General features: G+C 48.8%; 1 pseudogene; it reads left to right on the top strand.

Annotated features, from left to right (window-relative positions):
- The first annotated feature begins 528 nt into the window (after window positions 1–528).
- LOC102386314 lies at window positions 529–9,543 on the top strand (annotated as a pseudogene).
- The last annotated feature ends 4,447 nt before the right edge of the window (window positions 9,544–13,990 follow it).

The following is a 13,990-nucleotide window of genomic DNA, read 5'->3' as shown; positions in this document are numbered from 1 at the left end:
AAAATCAGCTATTAGCCCTTAGTATTATCTTAGCTGCACGGAGACCTTTACCCAGTGCAGGCAGGAAGTCATTCTTGTATAGCCTCAAAGCGTGGATCTTCGCTTGTCAGCTGGGTGGCAGGATGGCTTGGTCTGGACTGCACAAACTTTGCTGGCAGCTCTTTCTAGTTCTTCTACTGGTTAACTGTATATCTTCAAAGCGTTTTTGCTTGGTGGTTGGCTAATTAGAGTCCAAACAAACAGGAAGGGAAACGCTGATCATCATAACAACTGTTAGTTGCTTGGTTCCTGTTTTAGATCTGTCTAGGTGTGAACCTTGTGTTTTTCTGCAGCCCCTGCAATGATATGTCACCCCAGCTCTTCCCCTCTGTAGTGGATCCTGTCACCTGCACAGGGAGAGTCACAGTTGTCAGCAGAGCAGGGCGGGGACTCAGATACGGCTCCCTCCAGTTCAGCCACTGAGAAAGGCCTCTTCCTGCTTCAGGGCACAGAAAAGGGAAACTGTCACTACACACCCTCCTGCAAGCCATGGCTACACAGGCCCTGGTAGAAAATCTGCAGGATGAACTTTCCTGTTCCATCTGTCTGGAGTTTTTCAAAGACCCGGTGTCCATCCACTGTGGACACAATTTCTGCCAAGCCTGCATCACCAAGTGCTGGGAGGAATCGGGGGTCAACTTCTCCTGTCCTCAGTGCAGAGAAGGTGCCCTGCAAGGAAATTTCAGGCCCAACTGGGAGCTGGCAAGAGTGGTAGAAATAGCCAAAAGGCTGAGTTCCAAGGCCAAAACGAGAGCAGGAGGTGGGGAGAGGGTTTGTGAGACACACCAGGAGCCCCTGAAACTCTTCAGTGAGGAGGATCAAACCCCCATCTGCGTGGTGTGCGATTGATCCAAGGCCCACTGAGCTCACACTGTGGCTCCCACTGAGGAGGCTGGCCAGGAGTACAAGGTAGGGAATCACCTGCTAAGGTCCCTTTCTGCATGCATTTCCAAGGCCAATGTTGGAAAAGGTGCCAGATAGCCTGTCTCTATACTATGTATTTCTGGACTCTGAAGTGCCTTGTTTCATGCTTATAGTAGAGATGATATCTTTTATTAGACCAACAAGACTTTTGCAAAAAAAAAAAAAAAATCTTTAAATGCAAGCTTTGGGCACAACCACTCTTCATCAGGCATTGGAGAAAAGATTTTTAAAAGTTCTCCCGGGTAGAAATGAAAGCTCATATTTCATAGGATTTCCCAGAGGAATCAATAGTTTTAATTCTTGCACTATTTTAGTTAATTTCAATATTCCTACAAAAAATACCTTGAAATCACAGCTCTTTGCTTTCAACCTTGGCTCTGGTTTCCAGAGATCCTCTAGCCCTAGACCCACCGCTCACATTGCACCTCCCTATGGGCTTTCCCAAGGGGTTTCAGGCTGGTGCAATCATTACAATTTGCTGAGTTCAAGCAGCTGGGGAGAGTTTTAGCCAATCCTGAACCAGATAGCATCTGTTTTGACCCTGCTATGATGGGGTCACTCCTCCACTTCCAAATGAAATCCCTTTTCTTGGATCAGGACCAAATCCAGGACTGACTGCAGGCTCTGAAGGAAGAGAGAGAGAAGCTTCTGCAGTTTCAAGCAACAGAAGAGGTGATGAGTCAGGAGTGTCTGGTAGGTGCTTGCTCTTCTTACCTGTCAGGGTCAGCAAAAATGGTGTCTGTCCCTTGGGGAGTGTCACTCAGGGAATGTGGGGGAAGGAGTCTGTGGCTGTGCCCACATGCCACTAAAAGGGAGGGATTTTACACCTGCTTATTGCTCTCTGTGAGCTAGATGGTAGCCATATCTCTCCCTGCTCTAGGGCAGTCCCCCAGGACCCGAGAGGGCCACTTGTCTGGCAAGCCAGAAATCCAGACTTTAGTTTTCCCCACCATTGTCCAGATCATGTCTGAATGTGCATCTTTCTGAAGTCCTAGAGCAGTGCTCTGACCACAACACCACAAGCTGGCCACTATTCAGGCCCTTGCTGGGCCCTCCTTTGGAGGCTGTTCCCCTGGACAGGCAAAAGACAGTGGCAGAGCACTGCTAGGGGGTGTAAAGTAGTGGGGTTGCATCCCACTTCATGTTCTCCTTCACTACAACCGCCTGCAGGAGCCAAGGGCCCAATCCTGTTGAAATAAGCCTGCTTGGCCCCTCCTTCAAAGCCAGGCAGGTAGCCAATGGCACTTGCCATATCCTGGTACCCCCAGAGGCCAAGGTTCCCATCCTGACTGCACCCCAACATCCTCCCTGTGGGAGGGAGGTACATGGGATACATGGGGCCAGGAAGAGAATGAGCCAGAGGTTGTATGCTCCAGTGTGGAGGCTGCTGGCTTGGAGGAGAGGATGTCCTGTGTTATAGCCTTGTTCCTAGTGGGGCAGAGCCTGCCCTACTACACTGCTGTCTTTGCCCTTTTTTTTTTCTGCCATACACTGAGTTTCTCCAACTGGGTTTCCTGTGGCAGAGATGTAATACTCTGCAGGTCACTGAAGGGTCTTTCTGGCTCCTCACCTGGACTATGTGCCAGAGGAAGTGATGTGTGGATGCTGCGTGATCTCCATGTAGCTGCTGCACTTGGAGTCCAGGGAGCTGGTGCTGTGCAGTAACAACCCAGAATTACAAGGAGACAGAGCTGAGGTGGTGGGGCAGCGTGGGGAGGCAGGCATTGTCACAGCTCTGCATTGCCTCGTTATCCAAGACTTTAGCTCTGTAGTGCTCATCTATTTAATGCATGGCTTTCAGAGCTGTGAAAGTACCCAAGGCTAAAGATCTCAATAGATGGTGTGAGGTGCTGCCTGGCAACTTGAACCATTTTGAAGTGGACTTATTTGAACTGAACTGAAATGTTTCTCCTTGGACATCTTACATGAACCACAGGGGGAGAGCTGTTGTCAAAATGTTAGGTGCTGTATTTCCAAGGGATGTGATATATTACTTTCCCCTCCTGCATGTACAGGACTCTGAAATGACGTCTCTCCCTCCAACTCTCTCTTCCTTCTCTCTCTTTCCATGGCTCCAGCCAGCCTTTTACTTGGTCCTTTCTGTTCATTACAGGAAAAGGTAGAAGCTGAGCGCGAGAAAATTACATCCCAATTTCAGGAATTTTACCAGTTTCTGAAGGAACAAGAGCAACTCCTACTGGCCCAACTGGGAGAGCTAAACAGGGAACTTAGGACAATGCAGGCAAAACATGCCACCAAGCTGTCTAAGGAGATTTCCCATCTCAGTGACCTGATCGGAGAGATGGAGGGGAAGTGCCAGCAGCCACCAAGTGACCTCCTGCAGGTGAGGGAGATGGTGGAGATGGAAATGTAGCCAAACATGATAATAGTCCCCACCTGAAATCAAATCCCACTAAAGCCCTCAGTGCAGGTATTTTATGTAAAGAGGAATTATCCATTGTGTGGCCTTTATTTTACAGCCAAGAATTGCAGAGTTAGCAGGATATCAGAATCCTAGCATTTGGGGAGAGGCTTCCCTCCCTATAGCTTTCAGGGCTCATGGTAGAGGTGATATCTTTTATTAGACCAATAAGATTTTTGCACAATATATATACACCTAATTGCAAGCTTTGGGGCACAAACACCCTTCATCAGGCATCAGAGAAAAGATTGTAAAAGTTCTCCTGGGTAGAAATGAAAGTTCATATCTCATAAGATTTCACAGAGGAGTCAGTAGATGGAAAACTCCTCTGGGCAGGCAGTTCTTGTCTCAGTATAGCTCAGGTTTTGTTGGGTGAGTGCTGTATGTTATCCAGCTTTGTATGACACACCCCCAGCACACCCAACCAAGGACTTAAAGCCTAGCCAAACCCCAACCTCTCTGCATTGAGCAGATGACCCCCTCATTCTTAAGAAGGCAGGGTAAATATTCATCTTGATAGACTAACTAAATAAGATGCATAGAGAGAAAGATGACAAGCTTTTGTGAACCCAAGTTCACTTTATCAGACGCTGTGAAAAAACAGCATAGAGCAGAGTATAGAGTGAGTGAGTGATTTGAATACATGTAGGTGGGAAAGAGAGAAGGAGGGGGAGTGGTGTGAGAAGTGTACGAGCAAAAATGCCATGGGAACAAAGGGAACACAAAAGCTAATCCAGGCAATGGGATAAGAATCCATACTCAGCATAGTCTGACGTGTGTATGATTTCTTGTTCTGCAGTTTCCCATTCAAACTGGCTTTTAAAATTTTTCTGCTTGAGAATAGCAATCCTGAGGTCAGCAGTGGAGCGTCCAGGGAAGTTGGAGGGTTTTGCTACAGGCTTTTGTGTCTTTCTGGAGCTGATGTCAAATCAGTGCTCATTCATTCTTACACCTAGAGATCACCTTGTCTGTCCAGTGTAGACAGCAGATAGGCACTGTCAGCAGGGGATGGTGTATATAACTGTTGATAGAGTTGCTGATGAATGAACTTTGGGTGTTATGCTCATTATTGGCCCAGTGGTGATGCGGTCTGAGCTTCCTCTCATTTCTCTCCCTTCTAGGACATCAGAAACACTTTGAGCAGGTAGGCAGCTCCTCCTTTCTCACCCTCATACTTCCCTGGATGTCATGTTAGACCCACATCTCCCCACGCCCTGTACCAGAGCGTGGGCAGGATCTGCTGTTGAGTGTCAAGTGAGTGACATATTGGCAACCTGTCTCCATCCATTTGAGATGAGAGAGGTGTCAGTCTCACAGGAACTGTCATAACTTCCAGGGGGAAAAGGAAAAGGAGAAAATACAAGAAGAACAAATGATTAGAAAATCCTTTTTCCCTTTGTAGGTGTGAGATGGGAAAGATCCAGCTGCCAGTGGTAATTTCTCCTGAGCTGGAAACAAGACACCAGGAATTCTCTAAGAAAGATATTTTTCTCAAGAAAACTCTGAGGAACATACAAGGTACCAAAGAGAGATCCAGGGAGGGAAAGTGAGTCCTGTCTGTTATGGTGGGAGGAACTGGGATCTTGTTCCTCAGTTTTTAATGCAGATGCCAGGAATGGGTCTACCCCCAGGCTCTGTCTGGAGCCCCTGCTTTTGCGAGGCTCTGATACCTAGGGACAACCACTTCTGCTGTTCATGACCCCCTTGCAACCTTCATCCTACCCACTGTCCTTCTCCCTACCAAATTCAGCCACAGGAGGAAAAAAAGGGTCACTCTTGAAGGCAGCTGTGTTCAATCCCTGGGTTCTGGAGTTGTGTGAAAGCAGGTGCTCTGGCCAGAGAGACCTCATTGAGCAGGCACCAAATAGCCAAAGAAGACTGTGAATGCACCACTACCCTCCCCTTCCCCTCAGATCTACCCCTGAGTGCAAATATAGTATTTAGTGCTGAGAAGACAACACCACAGTGACCCACCTCTTACTGTCCATCTCTCATACTGTTACCTGCCCTTAAGCTATTGACATTGCCAAGAAAAAATGTGGAATAGATGAAATTACTACAAGATGGATAGGCAAGGGTTGCCTTGCCCCTCACATTCCTTGAACCATCACAGCTACAACATTATTCCAACACTACCAATATAAGATGGATAGATAGCTGACTTAATGACCATAAGAAAAGGGTGATTATAAATGGATCGGTGTGAGAATGACAGAGGGTTTTGTTTGGGGATTTCCACAAGGGTTTCTTCTGGGTCTGGTGTTATTGAACCTCTTTATTAATTAGTTGAATGGTGGAGCGGAGAGTTGAAATACAAGTAGAATTCAGAAGAATCGTGAGTAAGTGGGAAGCTGAGCTAGAGACATCTGGAGAAAGTTCAATTTGGGCAAATGCAAGGTGCTACATCTAGGGAAGCATAATCAAAAGCACAAATACAGAATGGGAGACAATGGTTTGGTGGCGGCATTGCTGAAAGGGCTCGTGAGGTTTTAGTGGATGACAGACTCAACATGAGTTAACAATGTGATGCAGTTGTAAAATAAATAAATAAAAAAGCTCATTTGATTTGGAGCTGCATCAATGGGAGCATTAGCTGTAAAACCTGAGAAGTGCCTCACAGTAACTGTGTGCAACTGTGGGCTCCACATTTTGAGAGACATATAGGGAAGTTAGAGAGAGTCTAACAAGAGAGACTCCCCAGACTCTATCTACCAAGTGAGACTTTTGCAAAGTCAGTGCCTCCAGATTGCAGTTTTGATAGCGCTTCATGACAAGACTTCAAAGCATTCCTCAACAATAAAGTACGATTAACTTGTCCTCTAGCAGCTGGCCAGACTTGAAGCATTGCCATGAAAGGAGCAAGAGAGAGCTGCTATAAGCACACCTGGCTCTGTCACAGTGATGCATTCTAATTCCTATAAAGCGAGGATGTCAAAGATATTGCCCACAGACTGGCTCCAGGCCATAGAGCTGAATCATCCTGCCCACATGAGCTACACACAGTTCAGGGCGAATCTGGGAAACATGCTGCATGCATGGACTGGCCCTGCACGCTGTATCCAGGGTTAGTTCAGATTAGGTCCATACACGAGCCTCCTGTGTTGCACCCAGTGCAGAGACCAGCACACACCCCAGACCAGTGCCCCACACTGCATGAACCATGCATCCTGGCCCGGCCTGGCCCCAAATGCAATAGGCAGGACCCAGGTGGGTGATTGCTGCATACAGAGAGTGGGGCTGGAGCTGGCACACGGTACAAGCAGTACATATAGATGGTTCAGGGCACAGGCTGCATGCGGTGCCTGCATCGGACTGGTCCTGTGGGCCTGATCTGGCCTCCAGACCGGCTATACACCCCTCATCTGGCCTATGGGGCTGAATGAGCTTAACACGAATGCTGTACAGCTCTTGGAGGAATTAAGCTCCATCATGATATCAAGAATTCCTGTTCTCTTCCTGATCACAACTATTTTCTGCTGGAACTTTCTCAAAGCTCTCTCAGCACTAAATCCCATTTAGATCTGAGGGGAAGGGGAGGGTAGTGGTACATTCACACTCCCCTTTGGCTATGTGGTGGCCGCTCAATGAGGTCTCTGGCCAGAGCACCTGATCCAGAACCCGGGGACAACACAGCTGCTCACCCCTTCTTTCCTCCTGTGGCTGAATTTGGCAGAGGGAGGGATAGTGGGTAGGAGGAAGGTTGCAAAAGGGTCACAAACAGCAGAAGTGCTTGTCCCCAGGCTTCAGAGCCTTTGTCAACCAGCTGGTGAGCTCGGAGAGCTCCCAGCACTACACCTCACAGCTAGAGATGGAGTAACCCCATCCCCTTTGCTGCAATCCTGAATGCAGCCACTTTTCTACTTGTATATTTAGTGGGAGTCGCAGTAGATATCTCACACTAGGTTTTTGGCTTATGAGAGCATGTCCCAGGGCGTACTTCAGAATTATTCTCTCTCTCTTGAACTCTCTCTTCTCTTTTGTCTCCTGGAAATAGAGATGAATTTCCCAATTAATTATATGAATGATACTTAAAACAGAAACCTGACATCATGTGATCTCTCACTTGTTTTTCTTTTTTCTTTATTGCCCATCTTTCCTTTGCAGGCACTCTGGTGTTTAAACTGCAGGAAGCCGGTAAGTCAGTCTGTGGAGGAGGGCAGGGGTGATCAAGGCTAAGGGGAAGGGGCCATTTATATTCAGCGTGGCAATTTATTCAACATGAGAGGGAGTGGCTCTAAATTCACTTACAGAAGGTGCTTTTGTGATGGAAAAACCCAGAAACTTTCATAAAGTTTAAGCTTTGCTGAGCAGGGATAGGGCCTCAGGCATATCAGTGTACGAGCTGTTGTGCTGGGAGCTCATCTTAACCAGCCCGGACTGCCTCCGTGGCACACATCTGTCTGACTGACTCCTTCCTTCAGTCCCACTTTTCTCCCCCCCCCCGAGCCCTCAGGGCACTTGTACACACATTCTGGGGGCAGGGGGTTGGCAGATCAGAGTGTCCCGGCCAACACAGAGCTGCTGGGGATGGCGAGGAATGGCCCCAACCTCTGCCCTGGGTCAAGCTGTGCCCCGATGCTGTGACTCTTGTTTCTCCTGCAGCAAATGTGACTCTGGATCCAGACACAGCTCATCCTGAACTCCTCCTCTCTGAGGATGGGAAAAAGCGTGAGACGAGCAGATATCGGGCAGAATCTGCCCAGCAATCCCAAGAGATTTGATACGTGGCACTGTGTGCTGGGCTACGAGGGATTTGCCTCAGGGAGACATTACTGGGAAGTACAGTTGGGTGATGGGAGGAACTGGGCTGTGGGGGTTGCTAGAGAATCTGTGACCAGGAAGGGGAGGATCATCCTTAACCCCGAGGGAGGCATCTGGGCTCTGGGACAGTGGGGGGGTCAGTTCCAGGCTCTCTCTGTCCCTGAAGCCTCACTTCCCTGGAGGCTTCGGGTATATCTGGACTGCGAAGTGGGGCAGGTGGCATTTTACGATGGTGATACTGAGGCCCTGATCTTCACCTTCCTGCTGCCCTCGTTCACCCAAGAGAGAATCCACCCCTGGTTCTGGGTGGTGGGGGGATCCCAGCTTCGATTGCACACCCGAGACCCAGTGATTGACCATCTTCACCTTAGTAATGATATTATCTAGCCTCTGGTCTCCATCCCTCTGCGATCTTGACGGACTCCAGTGCATCAAATGCACACATAGGCTTGTCTAAGCTGTGGTTCCCTGCTCTGTGACTGACAGCTAAATTCTCCTGATGGTTCCTCTCCGTACTGGGGTACCACCGTGCATACAGAGCAGGCAAGACGAGGCTTTCAGAATTGCTTAACGGGTTCTGGGCCTTGTTTGCTCCTCCTGTCTGTGATCCTAGAGGGCGAGCTCTGCTGAGCCTGAGGAAGAGAAGAGGGATCGCGGGAGGGGAGAATGAGGGCAGAGGAAAAGGGAAAGGTTGTGAAGAGGAAAGAGCGACTACAATGAGCAGCAGGGCAGTTCATAACAGCTCTTGGCAGTGATGGTTTAAATTCATGATGTGCAGTCATCATGAGGTCCCTGCATTCATTTGTGAAAAGTGGAGCTATGTCAAGTGCCTTAAAATAATCATTAAATATGTAACCCTTCTTCCAGGCACTGGACAAGAGGAACAAGAGCTGGGGTCATATTTGGCAGGTTTTACATGATTTTGATTTGAGCTCCCACCCAGGAACCTGGGAAAATAAATTTTAACTGGGTGGCCAAAAGTGGACAAATTTCCCCAGTCGCAACCACCATTTAACTGTAACAGAGTTTATGAAAGGGGGAAAGAAACAAATGCATAACCTTAAACAAAACCTTAACTCTTAAATATTAACCTCAAACCATTACCAAACATCCTCTCTCAGTCATTGCCAGACCATCCTAGAGGGGCTAACACCTAGCCCAGTCTGCTAGGAAGGAAGACTTGTCTAGGACTGCTGTGATTCAGGAGCTCTGCCACGTACCCAGCCAAAGTGGCAAGTGCTGGGCAGGGAGGCCAGCCCTAGTTTGCCTGCATTATGCTGCTGGGGGTGGCTGCTTCTCCATCCGCATCACTGCTTCTGGGATGTGCTGCTTCCTGCCACCACCGGGGTTTGCCACCACTCTGTTGCTGAAGGTCATCGCTGCTCTGCCACTGGAGGTCTGCCACCTTTACCACTGCTAGGAGGCACCAGAAGTCGACTGCTAGGGGTCCGCTTGCCTCTTCAGGTTGTTTATGCAACCCCAGCTTTATCTGAATCTGCTATAGGGACTTACACACATAAGCACTTTCCTTCTGAGGATTTTATAATCAAATGCAAGATCATCTGCTGAGTAACTCCTATCTGTTTCTCACATGCATGCTGTTTATGCTGGAACGGAGGGGCCATGCCACTGCAGCAGTGGGAGTCCACAGTGAGTGCTGGCCCCTCAGTGACCTTTGTGCAGCTTTCCTTTGTAACATTTGTGTGCCTGCAAACTCCACCATTTTGGAAGGGCACCAGGAATGCAAAGATCTTTACCTGTAAACAGGGTGACCACCCATCCCTAATTGGGCAGGGCAGGGCAGTCCCACAGTGGGAACCGGAAGTCTCAATCCCAGGCTGCATGATTCTGGGACTGCATTTGTCCCAGATTCACAGCATCTGCAAGGATTGGGAAAGGCGGGTTTCCCTTTGTAGGCAGGCAGCATTCCAGCCTGCAAGGATCTGCCGGGAGCGGGACATTGGGTGCTGCATGCACACCCACACATCTGCACACCTACACACATGCATGTAGCTGGGAAATACAGCTGGGAAGCATGGAGAGCAGCTCCTTGCAAATAAATCTATGGGGAGGATGGGGTGAAGGGAATAGGATGGGGAGAGAGAGTCCTGCTTTCCCCTTTTGAAAGGGTTGTCACTCTATCCCCAAATAGTTAAAAAAATTAAAAGGCCTGCAAACTCCAAACCTGCATACAAATGAGGGTATGCAGAGAAGGAATACACAAAGTTACCATGAACTTGAATATTACAGGCAGGGTTATGCATATTTTTGCTACTTTCTTAACTGATTGCTCCTGTGGTGTAGCTTCACATATATGGTTTAATAAAGTATAAAATTGCAATCTGGTTTGTCTACTTTGCAGTCTGTTGCACTCTATGTGGGCTTCTGCAGCCAGGACTCAGACTCCCAAAGCAGAGCAGCCATGTGAGTACTGAACAGTCACCACAATGAATTTCCCTGTACAGAGGCGCCCCCAGGAGAAAGGTCCCCATGACGAATGTTGCATGGAAGAATGTCTTACCTTGTGCTGACCTCGCCCAGACTGGTGTCATAGAGTCTGCAGAGGTTAAAGTTCCCTATGGTATATGTACTATCAAGCCTTTTCTGGGGTTCTTTGGTTATTCCCAATAGCTGCTCAGAAGGAGGGGGAATGACCAAGCCATCTTGTGAGATCATGTGGCCCTCGGTGGGTCTTTTTGCACTAGGAGTTCCCAGGTAAAAGTCCAGGAGCTTAGGAGGGGAAGCTATGTTTAAAGGAGAGAATCCAAGAAGCCTGCTTCTTTCTAGATGATGACCCTCCCATATCAGTAATGAGAACCCCTGCAAGGTCTGGAGATGAAGATCGATGATCTTACAGTACTCTTGAAATCTGCGTTGCCACTGACTCGATTGCTGTGTTCCCTTCCCCATAAACGGCTGTGGACTGACAGCTAATATGCAAGAAAACTCCCTTTGGTTTCTTCAGACAAACCCATGTTGCTTCTCTCCAAGTTCAGCCAAGGGTATCCATTTTGGTATTGAAATAGATGTTGGTAACTGAAATTGGTATTTGGCATTTCAGCTTCTCTATTTATGCCAAGGGCAAATGGAAGTTCCTCATGAGACAGAAGCTATAGACAGCCCTGCAGAACTGGGCACAGCAGAAGCACTTGCAAATTAATCAATCTAATGCCTTGATTATAGTAAGCATGGGGACACTAGTGACTTAGCGCAGAAATCTTTTGCCCTGTTAGGACAGATAATGACACTTCCACAGTTTTCTTAGCAGCTGGACGAATTCTCCTATCCCCTCCCCTGGGGTGGATTTGAAGGCTAATCTCCCACAAAGATAGTAACCTAATTATCAAGCCACAGACACAGCGCATATGAAACCACCTTTCTGTTGAGGCCAGGTCACTGGCCAGCCAAGAGGGAAAGGGTCCCTGGGACCACAGTGAGGTGGAAGCTGCCTGTATGGCTCAGGGAAGTGGATGCTGCCCCAGCAGCAGGGAAGTGAGCCTTTACTTCCACTAACTGCATCTCTCTGTGCAGCTAGACTGGAGACCAGACTGCACTGGCTGGAAAGGCTTTGAGTGCAAGTACTCATGGCAGTATGCTTTCATTCAGGAGGGATCACTTGAAAGACTAGACCCAACCCCGCTAGCAAGTGTCAGACAAAGCCACGTGCCTCCTGTGTCCATCGGAGTTAGCCTCTGGAGGCCTGTAGGGGAGAGATTGCGCCTATGAACTTCTTCACTTGAAAATACAGGAGAGCTGTGTACCTACACAGGTGAAGTGAAATGACTCCTGGGTTCTGGAAAGTGCAGAAATTATGGCCCACAAAAAACAAGGTGGAGGAGATCCTACCTCCTTTGCCCAAAAGCCAAGAGGTTAGGGCAGTCACGTGGGGACCCAGGTTCTAGCCACCCACCCATGCAGGGGGTTGGGGCCAGCGTGACTCAGACTTGCCAGCCCAGTGCTCTAGTCACCAGGCCAGAAGTGCGGCATTATGTCCGCTGCACAATGGACTAAAATCATAAACATTCAATACGCATCAGAAAGAGTTGATGCTTATTGAACAGCTACCTATCTTCCATTTCTTTGTGGAGGAAAAAGAGGACTCTGCCCCAGATGTCTAAGGGATGACATAGGGTTTGATCACTATACAGTGGAGCATCAGCTGTGGAGGGGCAGAACCACTGGGAAAAGAAGCCCCCCTTTCTAGACCTGTGTGTGCCAGCCCTGCAGCGTCAGACCGAGAAACTGAGAGCTTCAACAGCAGTGCGCACTGGAGGAGGTCTGAAAGCCTGTAACGGCTAATAAAAGGAAAGGGATGCAATGGCATAGGTCATTTCAGCATACTCCTGTGCTCTGGGATGGTGCAGGGGGTTCTCTGTGAAAACTTTAGAAGAAAACTCCACAGCCTGCACATAATCATGGAGGGGATGTAGCCAACTGACTGGGGCAGATGGTTAAAGAGCCTTGATGGTAAGGGCCAGAACCCGGGGATCTGTCCATTCAGGGAAGGGCAAAGAAAGCCCCTTCTCCCCCTGCCATTTCCCTCTTAGCTGCCCAGTGGACCAGGTCTTTACAGCCTGATCTATCCCAGTTCTTGGTAGCTAGGACACTCTGGGGGATATAGAAGAGGTGGGTTTAAATCCTTGGGGCTGAGTAGGCTGAGACCCAAGGTCTCCCATGTCCTTACCAAGCGCACAAGCTCCTAGTATATTAGAAGAGGAGGACCCTTATTCTGGTGTCTACAGATCAGCAAAAGTCCTGATAAGTCCCCATGGCTTTCTGCACATGGTGGAAGTAGGATTTTGAGCAGACCGAGACCCCTTAGGACACGCTGTGATTCCCCACTGGAATGGAAGAGCCGTGTGCCTCTTGTGAATAGGAGGACCTGTCGCTGGGGCCAGGTGAGTGCTTCCCACTGCAGTGAATGGGAAAACTACATGCACGCTGCAGGTCCCAGGCAGGAGCAGGAACTCGCACACAGCTCCTTGCTGCTCAGCCAGTGAGAAAGGACCAGGAGAGGAGCAGGCCCCTTCCTGCTCCAGGGCATACAAAAAGGGAGTCACCTACACACCTACTGCTAGGAATGATGGGTGCTGAGCCCCGCAGGGAATCTCCGAGATTAAGCTTCTTTTTCCATCTGCCCGGAGCTTTTCAAAGCCCCGGGGTCTATCCACTGTGGGCACAATTTCTGTCGAGCCTGCATCACCCAGTGCCAGGAGAAATCAGAAACCATCTTCTGCTCTCAGTGCAGAGAAATTTCCCAAGAGAGAAACATCAGATCCAGTAGAGAACTGGCAAGAGTGATAGAAATCGCCAAATGTCTGACTTCCCAGGCATCCAAAGGCACAGCAGGCAGAGAGAGAGCATGTGACCAACACCAGGAGTCCCTGGGGTTTAGGTTGTAGCCGTGTTGGTCTAAGGACATAGGCAGACAAGGTTCCTTGGGTGAATTTGATATCTTTTATTAGACCAACCCAAATGGTTGGAGAATAGTTATTAAGCAAGCTTTCGGGTTCAAAAACCCTTCGTCAGGCTAAGGAGGTTTCAGTAGTTGGTGTGTGCTCTTCCTGGATGGGATGAAAAGTAAAGAAGCCAGGGGCTGGGCTGGGCTGGGCTGGGGAGTCAGTTGCCAGGCAGATTATAATGTATCAAAAATCCAATGTCTATGTTTAGTCCTTGATCTCTAGTATCCAGGAGGTTGATGACGTGGAGCTCATAGGCTCGTCTCCGGGAAGTGTTGTGTAAGTTTCCCTTGAGGATCAGGACTGAGAGATTGGAGAGAGAGTGGCCCTCCTATGAGAAATGTGCCCCCACCGGTAATTGAGTGTTTCTGTCTTTGATGGATTT

Source organism: Alligator sinensis, unplaced genomic scaffold, assembly GCF_000455745.1.
Source record: "Alligator sinensis unplaced genomic scaffold, ASM45574v1 scaffold1220_1, whole genome shotgun sequence".
Lineage (NCBI taxonomy): Eukaryota > Metazoa > Chordata > Crocodylia > Alligatoridae > Alligator > Alligator sinensis.
This window is presented reverse-complemented; position numbering and strand designations above follow the sequence as displayed.